The following is a 16,922-nucleotide window of genomic DNA, read 5'->3' as shown; positions in this document are numbered from 1 at the left end:
CGACTGAGATGTGGTTCCGGCCGGACCGACAGGTGTTTCCATGGTGCCCGCCAACTGGTTCTGGCCTAGCTGGCAGGTGATGTTGGCGTGACCGGCATGTGCTTCCAGCCAACCCGGCAGGTGATTCCGAAGTGTTCGCCAAATGATTGTGGCGTAGACGGCAGGTGACTTTGGCATGTCCAGCAGGTGGTTTTGGCGAGTCAAGCAGGTGGTTCTGGCGTGCTCGGCATGTGCTTCCGGTGTCATTGGCATGTGGTTCCGGCATGTCTGAGAGGTGGTTCCGCCATGCCCGGCAGGTGATTCCGGAGTGTTCGCCAAGTGTTTCTGGCGTAGCCGGCAGGTGATTTTGCATGTCCCGCGGCCGTTCCAGCGAGTCGACCCGGTGGTTCCGGCGTGTCTGGCAGGTGGTTCCGGTCTGTCTGGCATGTGGTTCTGGGGTGTCCGACACGAGGTTCTGGCACGTCTGAGAGGTTGTGTCGGCATGCCCTTCACGTGATTCCGGCGTGTCCGGCACGTGGTTCTGGTGTGTCTGAGAGCTGGTTCTGGCATGTCCAGCAGATGATTCCGGAGTGTCCACCAGGTGGTTCTGGTATACCTGGCAGGTGATTTTGGCGTGTCCAGCAGGTGGTTCCGACGAGCTCGGCAGGTGGTACCGGCGTGTCCGGAACATGGTTCTGGCACGTCTGAGAGATGGTTCCGGCATGGCCGGCAGGTGACTCCGGAGTGTCTGGCATGTGGTTCTGGCACGTCTGAGAGGTGGTTCCGGCATGCCCGGCAGGTGGTTCCGGAGTGTCCGCCATGTGGTTCTGGCGTACCCGGCAGGTGATTTTGGCGTGTCTGGCAGGTGTTTCTTGCGAGTCGAGCATGTGGCTCAGGCATGCTCAGCAGGTGCTTCCGGCGTGTCCGGCACGTGGTTCTGGTGTGTCTGAGAGCTGGTTCTTGCATGTCCGGCAGATGATTCCGGAGTGTCCAACAAGTGGTTCTGGCATACCCGGCAGGTGATTTTGGCATGTCAGTTAGGTGGTTCCGGCGAGTCGAGTAGGTGGTTCTGGCATCTCAGCAGGTGGTTCAGGCGGGTTTGACAGGTGGTTTCGGTCTCTTCGGGGTGTGGTTCCGGCATCTCAGGCACATGATTCTGGCGTGTCTGAGAGTTGGTTCCGGCCGGCCCGACAGGTGGTTCCAGAGTGTCTGCCGAGTGGTTCTGGCGCAACCGGCAGGTGATTCTTGCGTCTCCAACAGGTGGTTCTGGGGCGGGGATCAGGTGGTTCCGGCATACTCGGCAGGTGGTACCGGCGTGTCCGGAACATGGTTCTGGGAAGTCTGAGAGGTGGTTCCAGCGTGTCCGGCAGGTGGTTCCGCTCTGTCCGGCAGGTGGTTCTGGTGTGTCCGGCACGATGTTCTGGCACGTCTGAGACGTGATTCCGGCATGCCCGACAGGTGATTCCGGAGTGTCCACCACGTGGTTGGGCGTATCCGGCAGGCGATTTCGGCGTGTCTGGCAGGTGTTTCTTGCAAGTCGAGCATGTGGCTCAGGCATGCTCAGCAGGTGCTTCCGGCGTGTCCGTCACGTGGTTCTGGTGTGTCTGAGTGCTGGATCTGGCATGTCCGGCAGATGATTCCGCAGTGTACACCAAGTGGTTCTGGCATACCCGGCAGGTGATTTTGGCATGTCAGGTAGGTGGTTCCGGCGAGTCGAGTAGGTGGTTCCGGCATGCCCGACAGGTGATTCCGGAGTCTCCAGCATGTGGTTCTGGCACCTCTGAGAGGTGGTTCCGGCATGCCCGGCAGGTGATTCCGGAGTGTTCGCAAAGTGTTTCTGGCGTAGCGTGCAGTTGATTTTGCATGTCCGGTGTTGGTTCCGGCCAGTAGAGCCGGTGGTTCCGGCATGTCTGGCAGGTGGCTCCGGTCTGTCCGGCAGGTGGTTCTGGCGTGTCCGGCACGAGGTTCTGGCACTTCTGGGATTTTGTGCTGGTATGCCCGGCAGATGATTCCGGAGTGTTCGCCAAGTGGTTCTGGTGTAGTCGGCAGGTGATTTTGCATGTCCGGCGGTGGTTCCGGCGAGTCGAGCCGGTGGTTCCGGCGTGTCCGGCAGGTGGTTCCGGTCTGTCCAGCAGGTGGTTCTGGCACTTCTGAGTGGTTCTGCTGGCATGCCCGGCAGGTGATTCTGGAGTGTCCGCCAGGTGGTTTTGGCATAGCCGGCATGTGATTTTGGCCTGTCAGGCAGGTGGTTCCGGCATGTGCAGCAGGTGGTTCCGGCATGTCCAGCAGGTGGCTCAGGCATGCTCAGCAGGTGATTCCGGCGTCTCTGGCTCGTGGTTCTGGGGTGTCTGAGAGCTGGTTCTGGCATGTCTGGCAGATGATTCCGGAGTGTCCACCAACTGGTTCTGGCATACCCAGCAGGTGATTTTGGCATGTCAGGTAGGTGGTTCCGGCGAGTCGAGCAGGTGGATCAGGCGTGCTCGGCAGGTGGTTCAGGCGGGTCTGGCAGGTGGTTTCGGTCTGTTCGGGGTGTGGTTCCGGCATCTCAGGCACATGGTTCTGGCACATCTGAGAGGTGGTTCCGGCCGGCCCGACAGGTGTTTCCATGCTGTCCGCCAAGTGGTTCTGGCGTAGGTGGCAGGTGATGTTGGCGTGACCGGCAGGAGGTTCCAGCAAGCCCAGCAGGTGATTCCGAAGTGTTCAGCCACTGGTTGTGGCGTAGCCGGCAGGTGATTTTGGCGTGTCCGGCAGGTGGTTCTGGGGAGCAGATCAGGAACTTCCGGCATTCTCGGCAGGTGGTTCCGGCGTGTCCGGCACATGGTTCTGGCACGTCTGAGAGTTGGTTCCGGCATGCCTGGCAGTGATCCCCGAGAGTCCTCCAAGTGATTCTGGCGTATCCCGCAGGTGTTTCTGGTGTGTCCGGCAGGTGGCTCTGGTGAGTCGAGCAGGTGGTTCCGGCGTGCTCGGCAGGTGGTTCCGGCAGGTCCGGCAGGTGTTTGCCGTCTGTCCATGACGTGGTTCCGGCATGCCCGCAAGGTGATTCTGGAGTGTCCACCAAGTGGTTTTGGCGTAGCCGGCATATGATTTTGGCCTGTGAGGCAGGTGGTTCCGGCGAGCTCAGCAGGTGCTTCCGGTCTCTCCGGCACGTGGTTGTGGCACGTCTGAGAGATGTTTCCGGCATGCCCGACAGGTGATTCCGGAGTCTCTGGCATGTGGCTCTGGCACCTCTGCGAGGTGGTTCTGGCATGCTCGGCAGGTGATTCTGGAGTCTCCGGCATGTGGTTCTGGCACCTCTGAGAGGTGGTTCTGGCATGCTCGGCAGGTGATTCTGGAGTCTCCGGCATGTGGTTGCGGCACCTCTGAGAGGTGGTTCCAGCAAGCCTGGCAGGTGATTCCGGAGTGTCTGCCGAGTGGTTCTGGCATAGCCGGTAGCTGGTGTTGGCGTGTCCAGCAGCTGGTTCTGGCGAGCTCGGCAGGTGGTACCGGCCTGTCCGGAACATGGTTCTGGCACGTCTGAGAGATGGTTCCGGCATGCTAGGTAGGTGGTTCCGGATGGTCTGCCGAGTGGTTCTGGCGTAGCCGGCAGGTGATTCTGGCGTGTCCAGCAGGTGGTTCTGGGGAGTGGATCAGGTGGTTCCGGCATACTCAGCAGGTGGTACCGGCGTGTCCGGAACATGGTTCTGGCAAGTCTGAGAGGTGGTTCTGGCATGCCCGGCAGGTGATTCCGGAGTGTTCACCAAGTGGTTCTGGCGTAGCCGGCAGGTGATTTTGCATGTCCGGCGGTGGTTCCGGCGTGTCCGGCAGGTGGTTCCGGTCTGTCCAGCAGGTGGTTCTGGCGTGTCCGGCACGAGGTTCTGGCACGTCTGAGAGGTGGTTCCGGCATTCCCGACAGGTGATTCCACAGTGTCCGCCACGTGGTACTGGCATACCCGGCAGGTGATTTTGGCGTGTCAGGTAGGTTGTTCCGGACAGTCGAGTAGGTGGTTCCGGCGTGCTCGGCAGGTGGTTCAGGCGGGTCTGGCAGGTGGTTTCGGTCTGTTCGGGGTGTGGTTCCGGCATCTCACGCACATGGTTCTGGCACGTCTGAGAGGTGGTTCCGGCCGGCCCGACAGGTGTTTCCATGGTGTCCGCCTAGTGGTTGTGGCATAGCTGGCAGGTGATGTTGGCATGACCGGCAGGTGTTTCCAGCCAGCCCAGCAGGTGATTCCGAAGTGTTCACCAAATGGTTGTGGCGTAGCCGGCAGGTCATTTTGGTGTGTCCAGCAGGTGGTTTTGGCGAGTCGAGCAGGTGGTTCTGGCGTGCTCGGCAGGTGCTTCCGGTGTCATTGGCATGTGGTTCCTTCATGTTTGAAAGGTGGTTCCGCCATGCCCTGCAGGTTATTCCGGAGTGTTCGCCAAGTGGTTCTGGCGTAGCCGGCAGGTGATTTTGCATGTCCGGCAATGGTTCCGGCGAGTTGAGCCGGTGGTTCCTGCGTGTCCAGCAGGTGGTTCTGGTCTGTCCAGCAGGTGGTTCTGGGGTGTCCTGAACGAGGTTCTGGCACGTGTGAGAGGTTGTGTCGGCATGCACTACACGTGATTCCGGCTTGTCGGCCAATTGGTTCTGGTGTAGCGGGCAGGTGATTTTGGTGTGTCCGGCAGGTGGGACCGGTGAGTCAAGCAGGTGGTTCCGGCGAGTGTTTCCTGTGTTTCCGGTCTGTGCAGGAGATGGTTCCGGCCTGTCCGGCATGTGCTTCTGGCACTTCTGAGACGTTGTGCTGGCATGCCCGGAAGGTGATTTGGAGTGTCCACCAAGTGGTTCTGGCGTAGCCGGCAGGTGATTTTGTCATGTCCGGCAGGTGTTTCTTGCGATTCAACAGGGGGCTCAGGCATGCTAAGCAGTTGATTCCGGCGTGTCCGGCACGTGGTTCCGGTATGTCCTGGAGGTGGTTCCGGAGTGTCTGCCGAGTGGTTCTGGCGTAGCCGGCAGGGGATTTTGGCGTGTCCGGCAGGTGGTTCTGGGGAGTGGATCAGGAACTTCCGGCATTGTCGGCTGGCGCATCGCCGTCTCCGGCATGTGGTTGTGGCACGTCTGAGAGGTGGTTCCGGCATGCCCGGCAGGTGATCCCGGAGAGTCCTCCAAGTGGTTCTGGTGTACCCCGCAGGGGTTTCTGGTGTGTCTGGCAGGTGGCTCTGGTGATTCGAGCAGGTGGTTCCGGCGTGTCCGGAACATGGTTCTGGCACGTCTGAGAGATGGTTCCGGCATGGCCGGCAGGTGACTCCGGAGTGTCTGGCATGTGGTTCTGGCACGTCTGAGAGGTGGTTCCGGCATGCCTGACAGGTGATTCCGGAGTGTCGGCCAATTGGTCTTGGCGTACCCCGCAGGTGATTTTGGCATGTCCCGCAGGTGTTTCTTGCGAGTCGAGCAGCTGGCTCAGGCATGCTCAGCAGGTGCTTCCGGGGTTTCCGGCACGTGGTTCTTGAGTGTCTGAGAGCTGGTTCTGGCATGTCTGGCAGATGATTCCGGAGTGTCCGCCAATTGGTTCAGGTGTAGCTGGCAGGTGATGTTGGCGTGATCGGCAGGTGGTTCCAACCAGCCCGGCAGGTGATTCTGAAGTGTTCACCAACTGGTTGTGGCGTAGCCGGCAGGTGATTTTGGCATGTCCGGCAGGTGGTTCTGATGATTCGAGCAAGTGGTTCCGGCGTGCTCGGCAGGTTCTTCCGGTGTCATTGGCATGTGGTTCTGGCATGTCTTAGAGGTGGTTCCGGCATGCACGGCAGGTGGTTCCGGCAGGTCCGGCAGGTGTTTGCCGTCTTCCCATGATCTGGTTCCGGCATGTCCGCAAGGTGATTCTGCAGTGTCCACCAAGTGGTTTTGGCATAGCCGGCATATGGTTTTGGCCTGTGAGGCAGGTGGTTCCGGCATGTCCAGCAGGTGGTTCCGGCGAGCTCTGCAGGTGCTTCCGGTCTCTCCGGCACGTGTTTGTGGCACGTCTGAGCGATGGTTCCGTCATCCCCGGCAGGTGATTCCGGAGTCTCCGGCATGTGGTTCTGGCACCTCTGAGAGGTGGTTCCGGAATGCCTGGCATGTGATTCAGGAGTGTCTGCCGAGTGGTTCTTGCGTTACCGGCAGTTGATTTTGGCGTGTCCAGTAGGTGGTTCTGGGGAGTGGATCAGCTGGTTCCAGCATACTCGGCAGGTGGTACCGTCGTGTCCAGAACATGGTTCTGGCACGTCTGAGAGGTGGTCCCGGCATGCCCGGCAGGTGATTCTGGAGTGTCAGGCATGTAGTTCTGGCACCTCTGAGAGGTGGTTCCGTCATGCCGGGCAGGTGAATCTCGAGTGTCTGCCAAGAGGTTCTGGCGTAGCCGGCAGGTGATTTAGGTGTGTCCAGCAGGTGGTTCTGGGGAGTGGATCAGGGGGTTCTGGCATGCTCGGCAGTTGGTACCGGCATGTCCGGAACATGGTTCTGGCAAGTCTGAGAGGTGATTCCGGCATGTCAGACAGGTGATTCCGGAGTGTCGGCCAAGCGTTTCTGGCGTACCCGGCAGGTGATTTTGGCGTGTCCGGCAGGTGTTTCTTGCGATTCAAGAGGGGGCTCAGGCATGCTAAGCAGTTGCTTCCGGCGTGTCCGGCACGTGGTTCTGGAGTGTCTGAGAGCTGGTTCTGGCATGTCCGGCAGATGATTCCGGAGTGTCCGCCAAGTGGTTCTGGCGTAGCTGGCAGGTGATGTTGGCGTGACAGGACGGTGGTTGCAGCAAGCCCGGCAGGTGATTCCAAAGTGTTCACCAACTGGTTGTGGCATAGACGGCAGGTGATTTTGGCATGTCCAGCAGCTGGTTCTGGGGAGTGGAGCAGCTGGTTCCGGTGTGTTCGGCAGGTGCTTCTGCTGTCATTGGCATGTGGTTCTGGCATGTCTGAGAGTTGGTTCCAGCATGTCCGCCAAGTGGTTCTGGCGTAGGTGGCAGGTGATGTTGGCGTGACCGGCAGGAGGTTGCAGCAAGCCCAGCAGGTGATTCCGAAGTGTTCACCCACTGGTTGTGGAGTAGCCGGCAGGTGGTTCCGGCATGCCCTGCAGGTGATTCCGGAGTGTTTGCAAAGTGTTTCTGGCGTAGCGTGCAGGTGATTTTGCATGTCCGGTGGTGGTTCCGGCGAGTAGAGCCGGTGGTTCCGGCATGTCTGGCAGGTGGCTCCGGTCTGTCCGGCAGGTGGTTCTGGGGAGTGGATCAGGAACTTCCGGCGTTCTCGGCAGGTGCTTCCGCCGTCTCCGGCATGTGGTTGTGGCACCTCTGAGAGGTGGTTCCAGCATGCCCGGCAGGTGGTTCCGGAGTGTCTGGCAAGTGGTTGTGGCGTAGCTGGCTGGGGATTCTGGCGTGTCCAGCAGGTGGTTCTGGCGAGTCAAGCATGTGGTCCCAGCGTGTCCGGCAGGTGGTTCTGGCATCCCCGTTAGGTGATTCCGGAGTGTCCGCCAAGTGTTTCTGGCATACCCGGCAGGTGATTTTGGCATGTCCGACAGGTGTTTCTTGCGAGTCGAGCAGGTGGCTGAGGATGCTCAGCAGGTGCTTCCGGCGTCTCTGGCACGTGGTTCTGTTGTGTCTGAGAGCTGGTTCTGGCATGTCCAGCAGACGATTCCGGAGTGTCCACCAAGTGGTTCTGGTATACCTGGCAGGTGATTTTGGCGTGTCCAGCATGTGGTTCCGGCGAGCTCGGCAGGTGGTACCGGCGTTTCCGGAACATGGTTCTGGCACGTTTGAGAGATGGTTCCGGCATGCCCGGCAGATGATTCCGGAGTGTCCGCCAAGTGTTTCTGGCGTAGCCGGCAGGTGATTTTGCATGTCCCGCGGCCGTTCCAGCGAGTCGACCCGGTGGTTCCGGCGTGTCTGGCAGGTGGTTCCGGTCTGTCTGGCATGTGGTTCTGGGGTGTCCGACACGAGGTTCTGGCACGTCTGAGAGGTTGTGTCGGCATGCCCTTCACGTGATTCCGGCGTGTCCGGCACGTGGTTCTGGTGTTCTGAGAGCTGGTTCTGGCATGTCCAGCAGATGATTCCGGAGTGTCCACCAGGTGGTTCTGGTATACCTGGCAGGTGATTTTGGCGTGTCCAGCAGGTGGTTCCGACGAGCTCGGCAGGTGGTACCGGCGTGTCCGGAACATGGTTCTGGCACGTCTGAGAGATGGTTCCGGCATGCCCGGTAGGTGATTCCGGAGTGTTCACCAAATGGTTCTGGCGTGGCCGGCAGGTGATTTTGGTGTGTCCACCAAGTGGTTCTGGCGATTCGAGCAATTGGTTCCAGCGTGCTCGGCAGGTGCTTCCGGTGTCATTGGAATGTGCTTCTGGCATGTCTAAGAGGTCGTTCCGGCATGCACGGCAGGTGATTCCGGAGTGTTCGCCAAGTGGTTCTGGCGTAGCCGGCATGTGATTTTGCATGTCCGGCAATGGTTCCGGGGAGTCGAGCCGGTGGTTCAGGCGTGTGCGGCATGTGGTTCCGGTCTGTCCAGCAGGTGGTTCTGGCGTGTCTGGCACGAGGTTCTGGCACGTCTGAGAGGTTGTGTCGGCATGCACGTCACGTGATTCCGACGTCTCCGCCAAGTGGTTCTGGTGTAGCGGGCAGGTGATTTTGGCGTGTCCGGCAGCTGGGACCGGTGAGTCAAGCAGGTGGTTCCAGCGAGTGTTTCCTGTGTTTCTGGTCTGTCGGGGAGATGGTTCTGGCCTGTCCGGCACGTGCTTCTGGCACTTCTGAGTGGTTGTGCTGGCATGCCGGCAGGTGATTCTGGAGTGTCCGCCAAGTGGTTCTGGCGTAGCCAGCAGGTGATTTTGGCGTGTCCGGCAGGTGGTTCTGGGGAGTGGATCAGGAACTTCCGGCATTCTCGGCAGGTGCTTCCGCCGTCTCCGGCATGTGGTTGTGGCACCTCTGAGAGGTGGTTCCAGCCAGCCCGGCAGGTGATTCCGAAGTGTTACCAAATGGTTGTGGCGTAGCCAGCAGTTGATTTTGGTGTGTCCAGCAGGTGGTTTTGGCGAGTCGAGCAGGTGGTTCTGGCGTGCTCGGCAGGTGTTTCTGGTGTCATTGGCATGTGGTTCCTTCATGTCTGAGAGGTGGTTCCGCCATGCCTGGCAGGTGATTCCGGAGTGTTCGCCAAGTGGTTCTGGCATAGCCGGCATGTGATTTTGCATGTCCTGCAATGGTTCCTGGGAGTCGAGCCGGTGGATCAGGCGTGTCCGGCATGTGGTTCCGGTCTGTCCAGCAGGTGGTTCTGGCGTGTCCGGCATGAGGTTCTGGCACGTCTGAGAGGTTGTGTCAGCATGCACGTCACGTGATTCCGGCTTCTCCGCCAAGTGGTTCTGGTGTAGCGGGCAGGTGATTTTGGCGTGTCCGGCAGGTGGGACCGGTGAGTCAAGCAGGTGGTTCCAGTGAGTGTTTCCTGTGTTTCTGGTCTGTCGGGGAGATGGTTCCGGCCTGTCCGGCACGTGCTTCTGGCACTTCGGAGGGGTTGTGCTGGCATGCCCGGCAGGTGATTCTGGAGTGTCTGCCAAGTGGTTCTGGCGTAGCCGGCAGGTGATTTTGGTGTGTCCGGCAGGTGGTTCTGGGGAGTGGATCAGGAACATCAGGCATTCTCGGCAGGTGCTTCCGCCGTCTCCGGCATGTGGTTGTGGCACCTCTGAGAGGTGGTTCCAGCATGCCCGGCATGTGATTCCGGAGTGTCCGACAAGTGGTTGTGGCGTAGCTGGCTGGGGATTCTGGCGTGTCTGGCAGGTGTTTCTTGCGAGTCGAGCATGTGGCTCAGGCATGCTCAGCAGGTGCTTCCGGCGTGTCCGGCACGTGGTTCTGGTGTGTCTGAGAGCTGGTTCTTGCATGTCCGGCAGATGATTCCGGAGTGTCCAACAAGTGGTTCTGGCATACCCGGCAGGTGATTTTGGCATGTCAGTTAGGTGGTTCCGGCGAGTCGAGTAGGTGGTTCTGGCATCTCAGCAGGTGGTTCAGGCGGGTTTGACAGGTGGTTTCGGTCTCTTCGGGGTGTGGTTCCGGCATCTCAGGCACATGATTCTGGCGTGTCTGAGAGTTGGTTCCGGCCGGCCCGACAGGTGGTTCCAGAGTGTCTGCCGAGTGGTTCTGGCGCAACCGGCAGGTGATTCTTGCGTCTCCAACAGGTGGTTCTGGGGCGGGGATCAGGTGGTTCCGGCATACTCGGCAGGTGGTACCGGCGTGTCCGGAACATGGTTCTGGGAAGTCTGAGAGGTGGTTCCAGCGTGTCCGGCAGGTGGTTCCGCTCTGTCCGGCAGGTGGTTCTGGTGTGTCCGGCACGATGTTCTGGCACGTCTGAGACGTGATTCCGGCATGCCCGACAGGTGATTCCGGAGTGTCCACCACGTGGTTGGGCGTATCCGGCAGGCGATTTCGGCGTGTCTGGCAGGTGTTTCTTGCAAGTCGAGCATGTGGCTCAGGCATGCTCAGCAGGTGCTTCCGGCGTGTCCGTCACGTGGTTCTGGTGTGTCTGAGTGCTGGATCTGGCATGTCCGGCAGATGATTCCGCAGTGTACACCAAGTGGTTCTGGCATACCCGGCAGGTGATTTTGGCATGTCAGGTAGGTGGTTCCGGCGAGTCGAGTAGGTGGTTCCGGCATGCCCGACAGGTGATTCCGGAGTCTCCAGCATGTGGTTCTGGCACCTCTGAGAGGTGGTTCCGGCATGCCCGGCAGGTGATTCCGGAGTGTTCGCAAAGTGTTTCTGGCGTAGCGTGCAGTTGATTTTGCATGTCCGGTGTTGGTTCCGGCCAGTAGAGCCGGTGGTTCCGGCATGTCTGGCAGGTGGCTCCGGTCTGTCCGGCAGGTGGTTCTGGCGTGTCCGGCACGAGGTTCTGGCACTTCTGGGATTTTGTGCTGGTATGCCCGGCAGATGATTCCGGAGTGTTCGCCAAGTGGTTCTGGTGTAGTCGGCAGGTGATTTTGCATGTCCGGCGGTGGTTCCGGCGAGTCGAGCCGGTGGTTCCGGCGTGTCCGGCAGGTGGTTCCGGTCTGTCCAGCAGGTGGTTCTGGCACTTCTGAGTGGTTCTGCTGGCATGCCCGGCAGGTGATTCTGGAGTGTCCGCCAGGTGGTTTTGGCATAGCCGGCATGTGATTTTGGCCTGTCAGGCAGGTGGTTCCGGCATGTGCAGCAGGTGGTTCCGGCATGTCCAGCAGGTGGCTCAGGCATGCTCAGCAGGTGATTCCGGCGTCTCTGGCTCGTGGTTCTGGGGTGTCTGAGAGCTGGTTCTGGCATGTCTGGCAGATGATTCCGGAGTGTCCACCAACTGGTTCTGGCATACCCAGCAGGTGATTTTGGCATGTCAGGTAGGTGGTTCCGGCGAGTCGAGCAGGTGGATCAGGCGTGCTCGGCAGGTGGTTCAGGCGGGTCTGGCAGGTGGTTTCGGTCTGTTCGGGGTGTGGTTCCGGCATCTCAGGCACATGGTTCTGGCACATCTGAGAGGTGGTTCCGGCCGGCCCGACAGGTGTTTCCATGCTGTCCGCCAAGTGGTTCTGGCGTAGGTGGCAGGTGATGTTGGCGTGACCGGCAGGAGGTTCCAGCAAGCCCAGCAGGTGATTCCGAAGTGTTCAGCCACTGGTTGTGGCGTAGCCGGCAGGTGATTTTGGCGTGTCCGGCAGGTGGTTCTGGGGAGCAGATCAGGAACTTCCGGCATTCTCGGCAGGTGGTTCCGGCGTGTCCGGCACATGGTTCTGGCACGTCTGAGAGTTGGTTCCGGCATGCCTGGCAGTGATCCCCGAGAGTCCTCCAAGTGATTCTGGCGTATCCCGCAGGTGTTTCTGGTGTGTCCGGCAGGTGGCTCTGGTGAGTCGAGCAGGTGGTTCCGGCGTGCTCGGCAGGTGGTTCCGGCAGGTCCGGCAGGTGTTTGCCGTCTGTCCATGACGTGGTTCCGGCATGCCCGCAAGGTGATTCTGGAGTGTCCACCAAGTGGTTTTGGCGTAGCCGGCATATGATTTTGGCCTGTGAGGCAGGTGGTTCCGGCGAGCTCAGCAGGTGCTTCCGGTCTCTCCGGCACGTGGTTGTGGCACGTCTGAGAGATGTTTCCGGCATGCCCGACAGGTGATTCCGGAGTCTCTGGCATGTGGCTCTGGCACCTCTGCGAGGTGGTTCTGGCATGCTCGGCAGGTGATTCTGGAGTCTCCGGCATGTGGTTCTGGCACCTCTGAGAGGTGGTTCTGGCATGCTCGGCAGGTGATTCTGGAGTCTCCGGCATGTGGTTGCGGCACCTCTGAGAGGTGGTTCCAGCAAGCCTGGCAGGTGATTCCGGAGTGTCTGCCGAGTGGTTCTGGCATAGCCGGTAGCTGGTGTTGGCGTGTCCAGCAGCTGGTTCTGGCGAGCTCGGCAGGTGGTACCGGCCTGTCCGGAACATGGTTCTGGCACGTCTGAGAGATGGTTCCGGCATGCTAGGTAGGTGGTTCCGGATGGTCTGCCGAGTGGTTCTGGCGTAGCCGGCAGGTGATTCTGGCGTGTCCAGCAGGTGGTTCTGGGGAGTGGATCAGGTGGTTCCGGCATACTCAGCAGGTGGTACCGGCGTGTCCGGAACATGGTTCTGGCAAGTCTGAGAGGTGGTTCTGGCATGCCCGGCAGGTGATTCCGGAGTGTTCACCAAGTGGTTCTGGCGTAGCCGGCAGGTGATTTTGCATGTCCGGCGGTGGTTCCGGCGTGTCCGGCAGGTGGTTCCGGTCTGTCCAGCAGGTGGTTCTGGCGTGTCCGGCACGAGGTTCTGGCACGTCTGAGAGGTGGTTCCGGCATTCCCGACAGGTGATTCCACAGTGTCCGCCACGTGGTACTGGCATACCCGGCAGGTGATTTTGGCGTGTCAGGTAGGTTGTTCCGGACAGTCGAGTAGGTGGTTCCGGCGTGCTCGGCAGGTGGTTCAGGCGGGTCTGGCAGGTGGTTTCGGTCTGTTCGGGGTGTGGTTCCGGCATCTCACGCACATGGTTCTGGCACGTCTGAGAGGTGGTTCCGGCCGGCCCGACAGGTGTTTCCATGGTGTCCGCCTAGTGGTTGTGGCATAGCTGGCAGGTGATGTTGGCATGACCGGCAGGTGTTTCCAGCCAGCCCAGCAGGTGATTCCGAAGTGTTCACCAAATGGTTGTGGCGTAGCCGGCAGGTCATTTTGGTGTGTCCAGCAGGTGGTTTTGGCGAGTCGAGCAGGTGGTTCTGGCGTGCTCGGCAGGTGCTTCCGGTGTCATTGGCATGTGGTTCCTTCATGTTTGAAAGGTGGTTCCGCCATGCCCTGCAGGTTATTCCGGAGTGTTCGCCAAGTGGTTCTGGCGTAGCCGGCAGGTGATTTTGCATGTCCGGCAATGGTTCCGGCGAGTTGAGCCGGTGGTTCCTGCGTGTCCAGCAGGTGGTTCTGGTCTGTCCAGCAGGTGGTTCTGGGGTGTCCTGAACGAGGTTCTGGCACGTGTGAGAGGTTGTGTCGGCATGCACTACACGTGATTCCGGCTTGTCGGCCAATTGGTTCTGGTGTAGCGGGCAGGTGATTTTGGTGTGTCCGGCAGGTGGGACCGGTGAGTCAAGCAGGTGGTTCCGGCGAGTGTTTCCTGTGTTTCCGGTCTGTGCAGGAGATGGTTCCGGCCTGTCCGGCATGTGCTTCTGGCACTTCTGAGACGTTGTGCTGGCATGCCCGGAAGGTGATTTGGAGTGTCCACCAAGTGGTTCTGGCGTAGCCGGCAGGTGATTTTGTCATGTCCGGCAGGTGTTTCTTGCGATTCAACAGGGGGCTCAGGCATGCTAAGCAGTTGATTCCGGCGTGTCCGGCACGTGGTTCCGGTATGTCCTGGAGGTGGTTCCGGAGTGTCTGCCGAGTGGTTCTGGCGTAGCCGGCAGGGGATTTTGGCGTGTCCGGCAGGTGGTTCTGGGGAGTGGATCAGGAACTTCCGGCATTGTCGGCTGGCGCATCGCCGTCTCCGGCATGTGGTTGTGGCACGTCTGAGAGGTGGTTCCGGCATGCCCGGCAGGTGATCCCGGAGAGTCCTCCAAGTGGTTCTGGTGTACCCCGCAGGGGTTTCTGGTGTGTCTGGCAGGTGGCTCTGGTGATTCGAGCAGGTGGTTCCGGCGTGTCCGGAACATGGTTCTGGCACGTCTGAGAGATGGTTCCGGCATGGCCGGCAGGTGACTCCGGAGTGTCTGGCATGTGGTTCTGGCACGTCTGAGAGGTGGTTCCGGCATGCCTGACAGGTGATTCCGGAGTGTCGGCCAATTGGTCTTGGCGTACCCCGCAGGTGATTTTGGCATGTCCCGCAGGTGTTTCTTGCGAGTCGAGCAGCTGGCTCAGGCATGCTCAGCAGGTGCTTCCGGGGTTTCCGGCACGTGGTTCTTGAGTGTCTGAGAGCTGGTTCTGGCATGTCTGGCAGATGATTCCGAAGTGTCCGCCAATTGGTTCAGGTGTAGCTGGCAGGTGATGTTGGCGTGATCGGCAGGTGGTTCCAACCAGCCCGGCAGGTGATTCTGAAGTGTTCACCAACTGGTTGTGGCGTAGCCGGCAGGTGATTTTGGCATGTCCGGCAGGTGGTTCTGATGATTCGAGCAAGTGGTTCCGGCGTGCTCGGCAGGTTCTTCCGGTGTCATTGGCATGTGGTTCTGGCATGTCTTAGAGGTGGTTCCGGCATGCACGGCAGGTGGTTCCGGCAGGTCCGGCAGGTGTTTGCCGTCTTCCCATGATCTGGTTCCGGCATGTCCGCAAGGTGATTCTGCAGTGTCCACCAAGTGGTTTTGGCATAGCCGGCATATGGTTTTGGCCTGTGAGGCAGGTGGTTCCGGCATGTCCAGCAGGTGGTTCCGGCGAGCTCTGCAGGTGCTTCCGGTCTCTCCGGCACGTGTTTGTGGCACGTCTGAGCGATGGTTCCGTCATCCCCGGCAGGTGATTCCGGAGTCTCCGGCATGTGGTTCTGGCACCTCTGAGAGGTGGTTCCGGAATGCCTGGCATGTGATTCAGGAGTGTCTGCCGAGTGGTTCTTGCGTTACCGGCAGTTGATTTTGGCGTGTCCAGTAGGTGGTTCTGGGGAGTGGATCAGCTGGTTCCAGCATACTCGGCAGGTGGTACCGTCGTGTCCAGAACATGGTTCTGGCACGTCTGAGAGGTGGTCCCGGCATGCCCGGCAGGTGATTCTGGAGTGTCAGGCATGTAGTTCTGGCACCTCTGAGAGGTGGTTCCGTCATGCCAGGCAGGTGAATCTCGAGTGTCTGCCAAGAGGTTCTGGCGTAGCCGGCAGGTGATTTAGGTGTGTCCAGCAGGTGGTTCTGGGGAGTGGATCAGGGGGTTCTGGCATGCTCGGCAGTTGGTACCGGCATGTCCGGAACATGGTTCTGGCAAGTCTGAGAGGTGATTCCGGCATGTCAGACAGGTGATTCCGGAGTGTCGGCCAAGCGTTTCTGGCGTACCCGGCAGGTGATTTTGGCGTGTCCGGCAGGTGTTTCTTGCGATTCAAGAGGGGGCTCAGGCATGCTAAGCAGTTGCTTCCGGCGTGTCCGGCACGTGGTTCTGGAGTGTCTGAGAGCTGGTTCTGGCATGTCCGGCAGATGATTCCGGAGTGTCCGCCAAGTGGTTCTGGCGTAGCTGGCAGGTGATGTTGGCGTGACAGGACGGTGGTTGCAGCAAGCCCGGCAGGTGATTCCAAAGTGTTCACCAACTGGTTGTGGCATAGACGGCAGGTGATTTTGGCATGTCCAGCAGCTGGTTCTGGGGAGTGGAGCAGCTGGTTCCGGTGTGTTCGGCAGGTGCTTCTGCTGTCATTGGCATGTGGTTCTGGCATGTCTGAGAGTTGGTTCCAGCATGTCCGCCAAGTGGTTCTGGCGTAGGTGGCAGGTGATGTTGGCGTGACCGGCAGGAGGTTGCAGCAAGCCCAGCAGGTGATTCCGAAGTGTTCACCCACTGGTTGTGGAGTAGCCGGCAGGTGGTTCCGGCATGCCCTGCAGGTGATTCCGGAGTGTTTGCAAAGTGTTTCTGGCGTAGCGTGCAGGTGATTTTGCATGTCCGGTGGTGGTTCCGGCGAGTAGAGCCGGTGGTTCCGGCATGTCTGGCAGGTGGCTCCGGTCTGTCCGGCAGGTGGTTCTGGGGAGTGGATCAGGAACTTCCGGCGTTCTCGGCAGGTGCTTCCGCCGTCTCCGGCATGTGGTTGTGGCACCTCTGAGAGGTGGTTCCAGCATGCCCGGCAGGTGGTTCCGGAGTGTCTGGCAAGTGGTTGTGGCGTAGCTGGCTGGGGATTCTGGCGTGTCCAGCAGGTGGTTCTGGCGAGTCAAGCATGTGGTCCCAGCGTGTCCGGCAGGTGGTTCTGGCATCCCCGTTAGGTGATTCCGGAGTGTCCGCCAAGTGTTTCTGGCATACCCGGCAGGTGATTTTGGCATGTCCGACAGGTGTTTCTTGCGAGTCGAGCAGGTGGCTGAGGAATGCTCAGCAGGTGCTTCCGGCGTCTCTGGCACGTGGTTCTGTTGTGTCTGAGAGCTGGTTCTGGCATGTCCAGCAGACGATTCCGGAGTGTCCACCAAGTGGTTCTGGTATACCTGGCAGGTGATTTTGGCGTGTCCAGCATGTGGTTCCGGCGAGCTCGGCAGGTGGTACCGGCGTTTCCGGAACATGGTTCTGGCACGTTTGAGAGATGGTTCCGGCATGCCCGGCAGATGATTCCGGAGTGTCCGCCAAGTGTTTCTGGCGTAGCCGGCAGGTGATTTTGCATGTCCCGCGGCCGTTCCAGCGAGTCGACCCGGTGGTTCCGGCGTGTCTGGCAGGTGGTTCCGGTCTGTCTGGCATGTGGTTCTGGGGTGTCCGACACGAGGTTCTGGCACGTCTGAGAGGTTGTGTCGGCATGCCCTTCACGTGATTCCGGCGTGTCCGGCACGTGGTTCTGGTGTTCTGAGAGCTGGTTCTGGCATGTCCAGCAGATGATTCCGGAGTGTCCACCAGGTGGTTCTGGTATACCTGGCAGGTGATTTTGGCGTGTCCAGCA

This window comes from Equus caballus, chromosome 8 (genome assembly GCF_041296265.1).
Source record: "Equus caballus isolate H_3958 breed thoroughbred chromosome 8, TB-T2T, whole genome shotgun sequence".
NCBI classification, from domain to species: domain Eukaryota; kingdom Metazoa; phylum Chordata; class Mammalia; order Perissodactyla; family Equidae; genus Equus; species Equus caballus.
The sequence above is the reverse complement of the archived record's forward strand: the minus strand, read 5'-3'. Positions refer to the sequence as shown.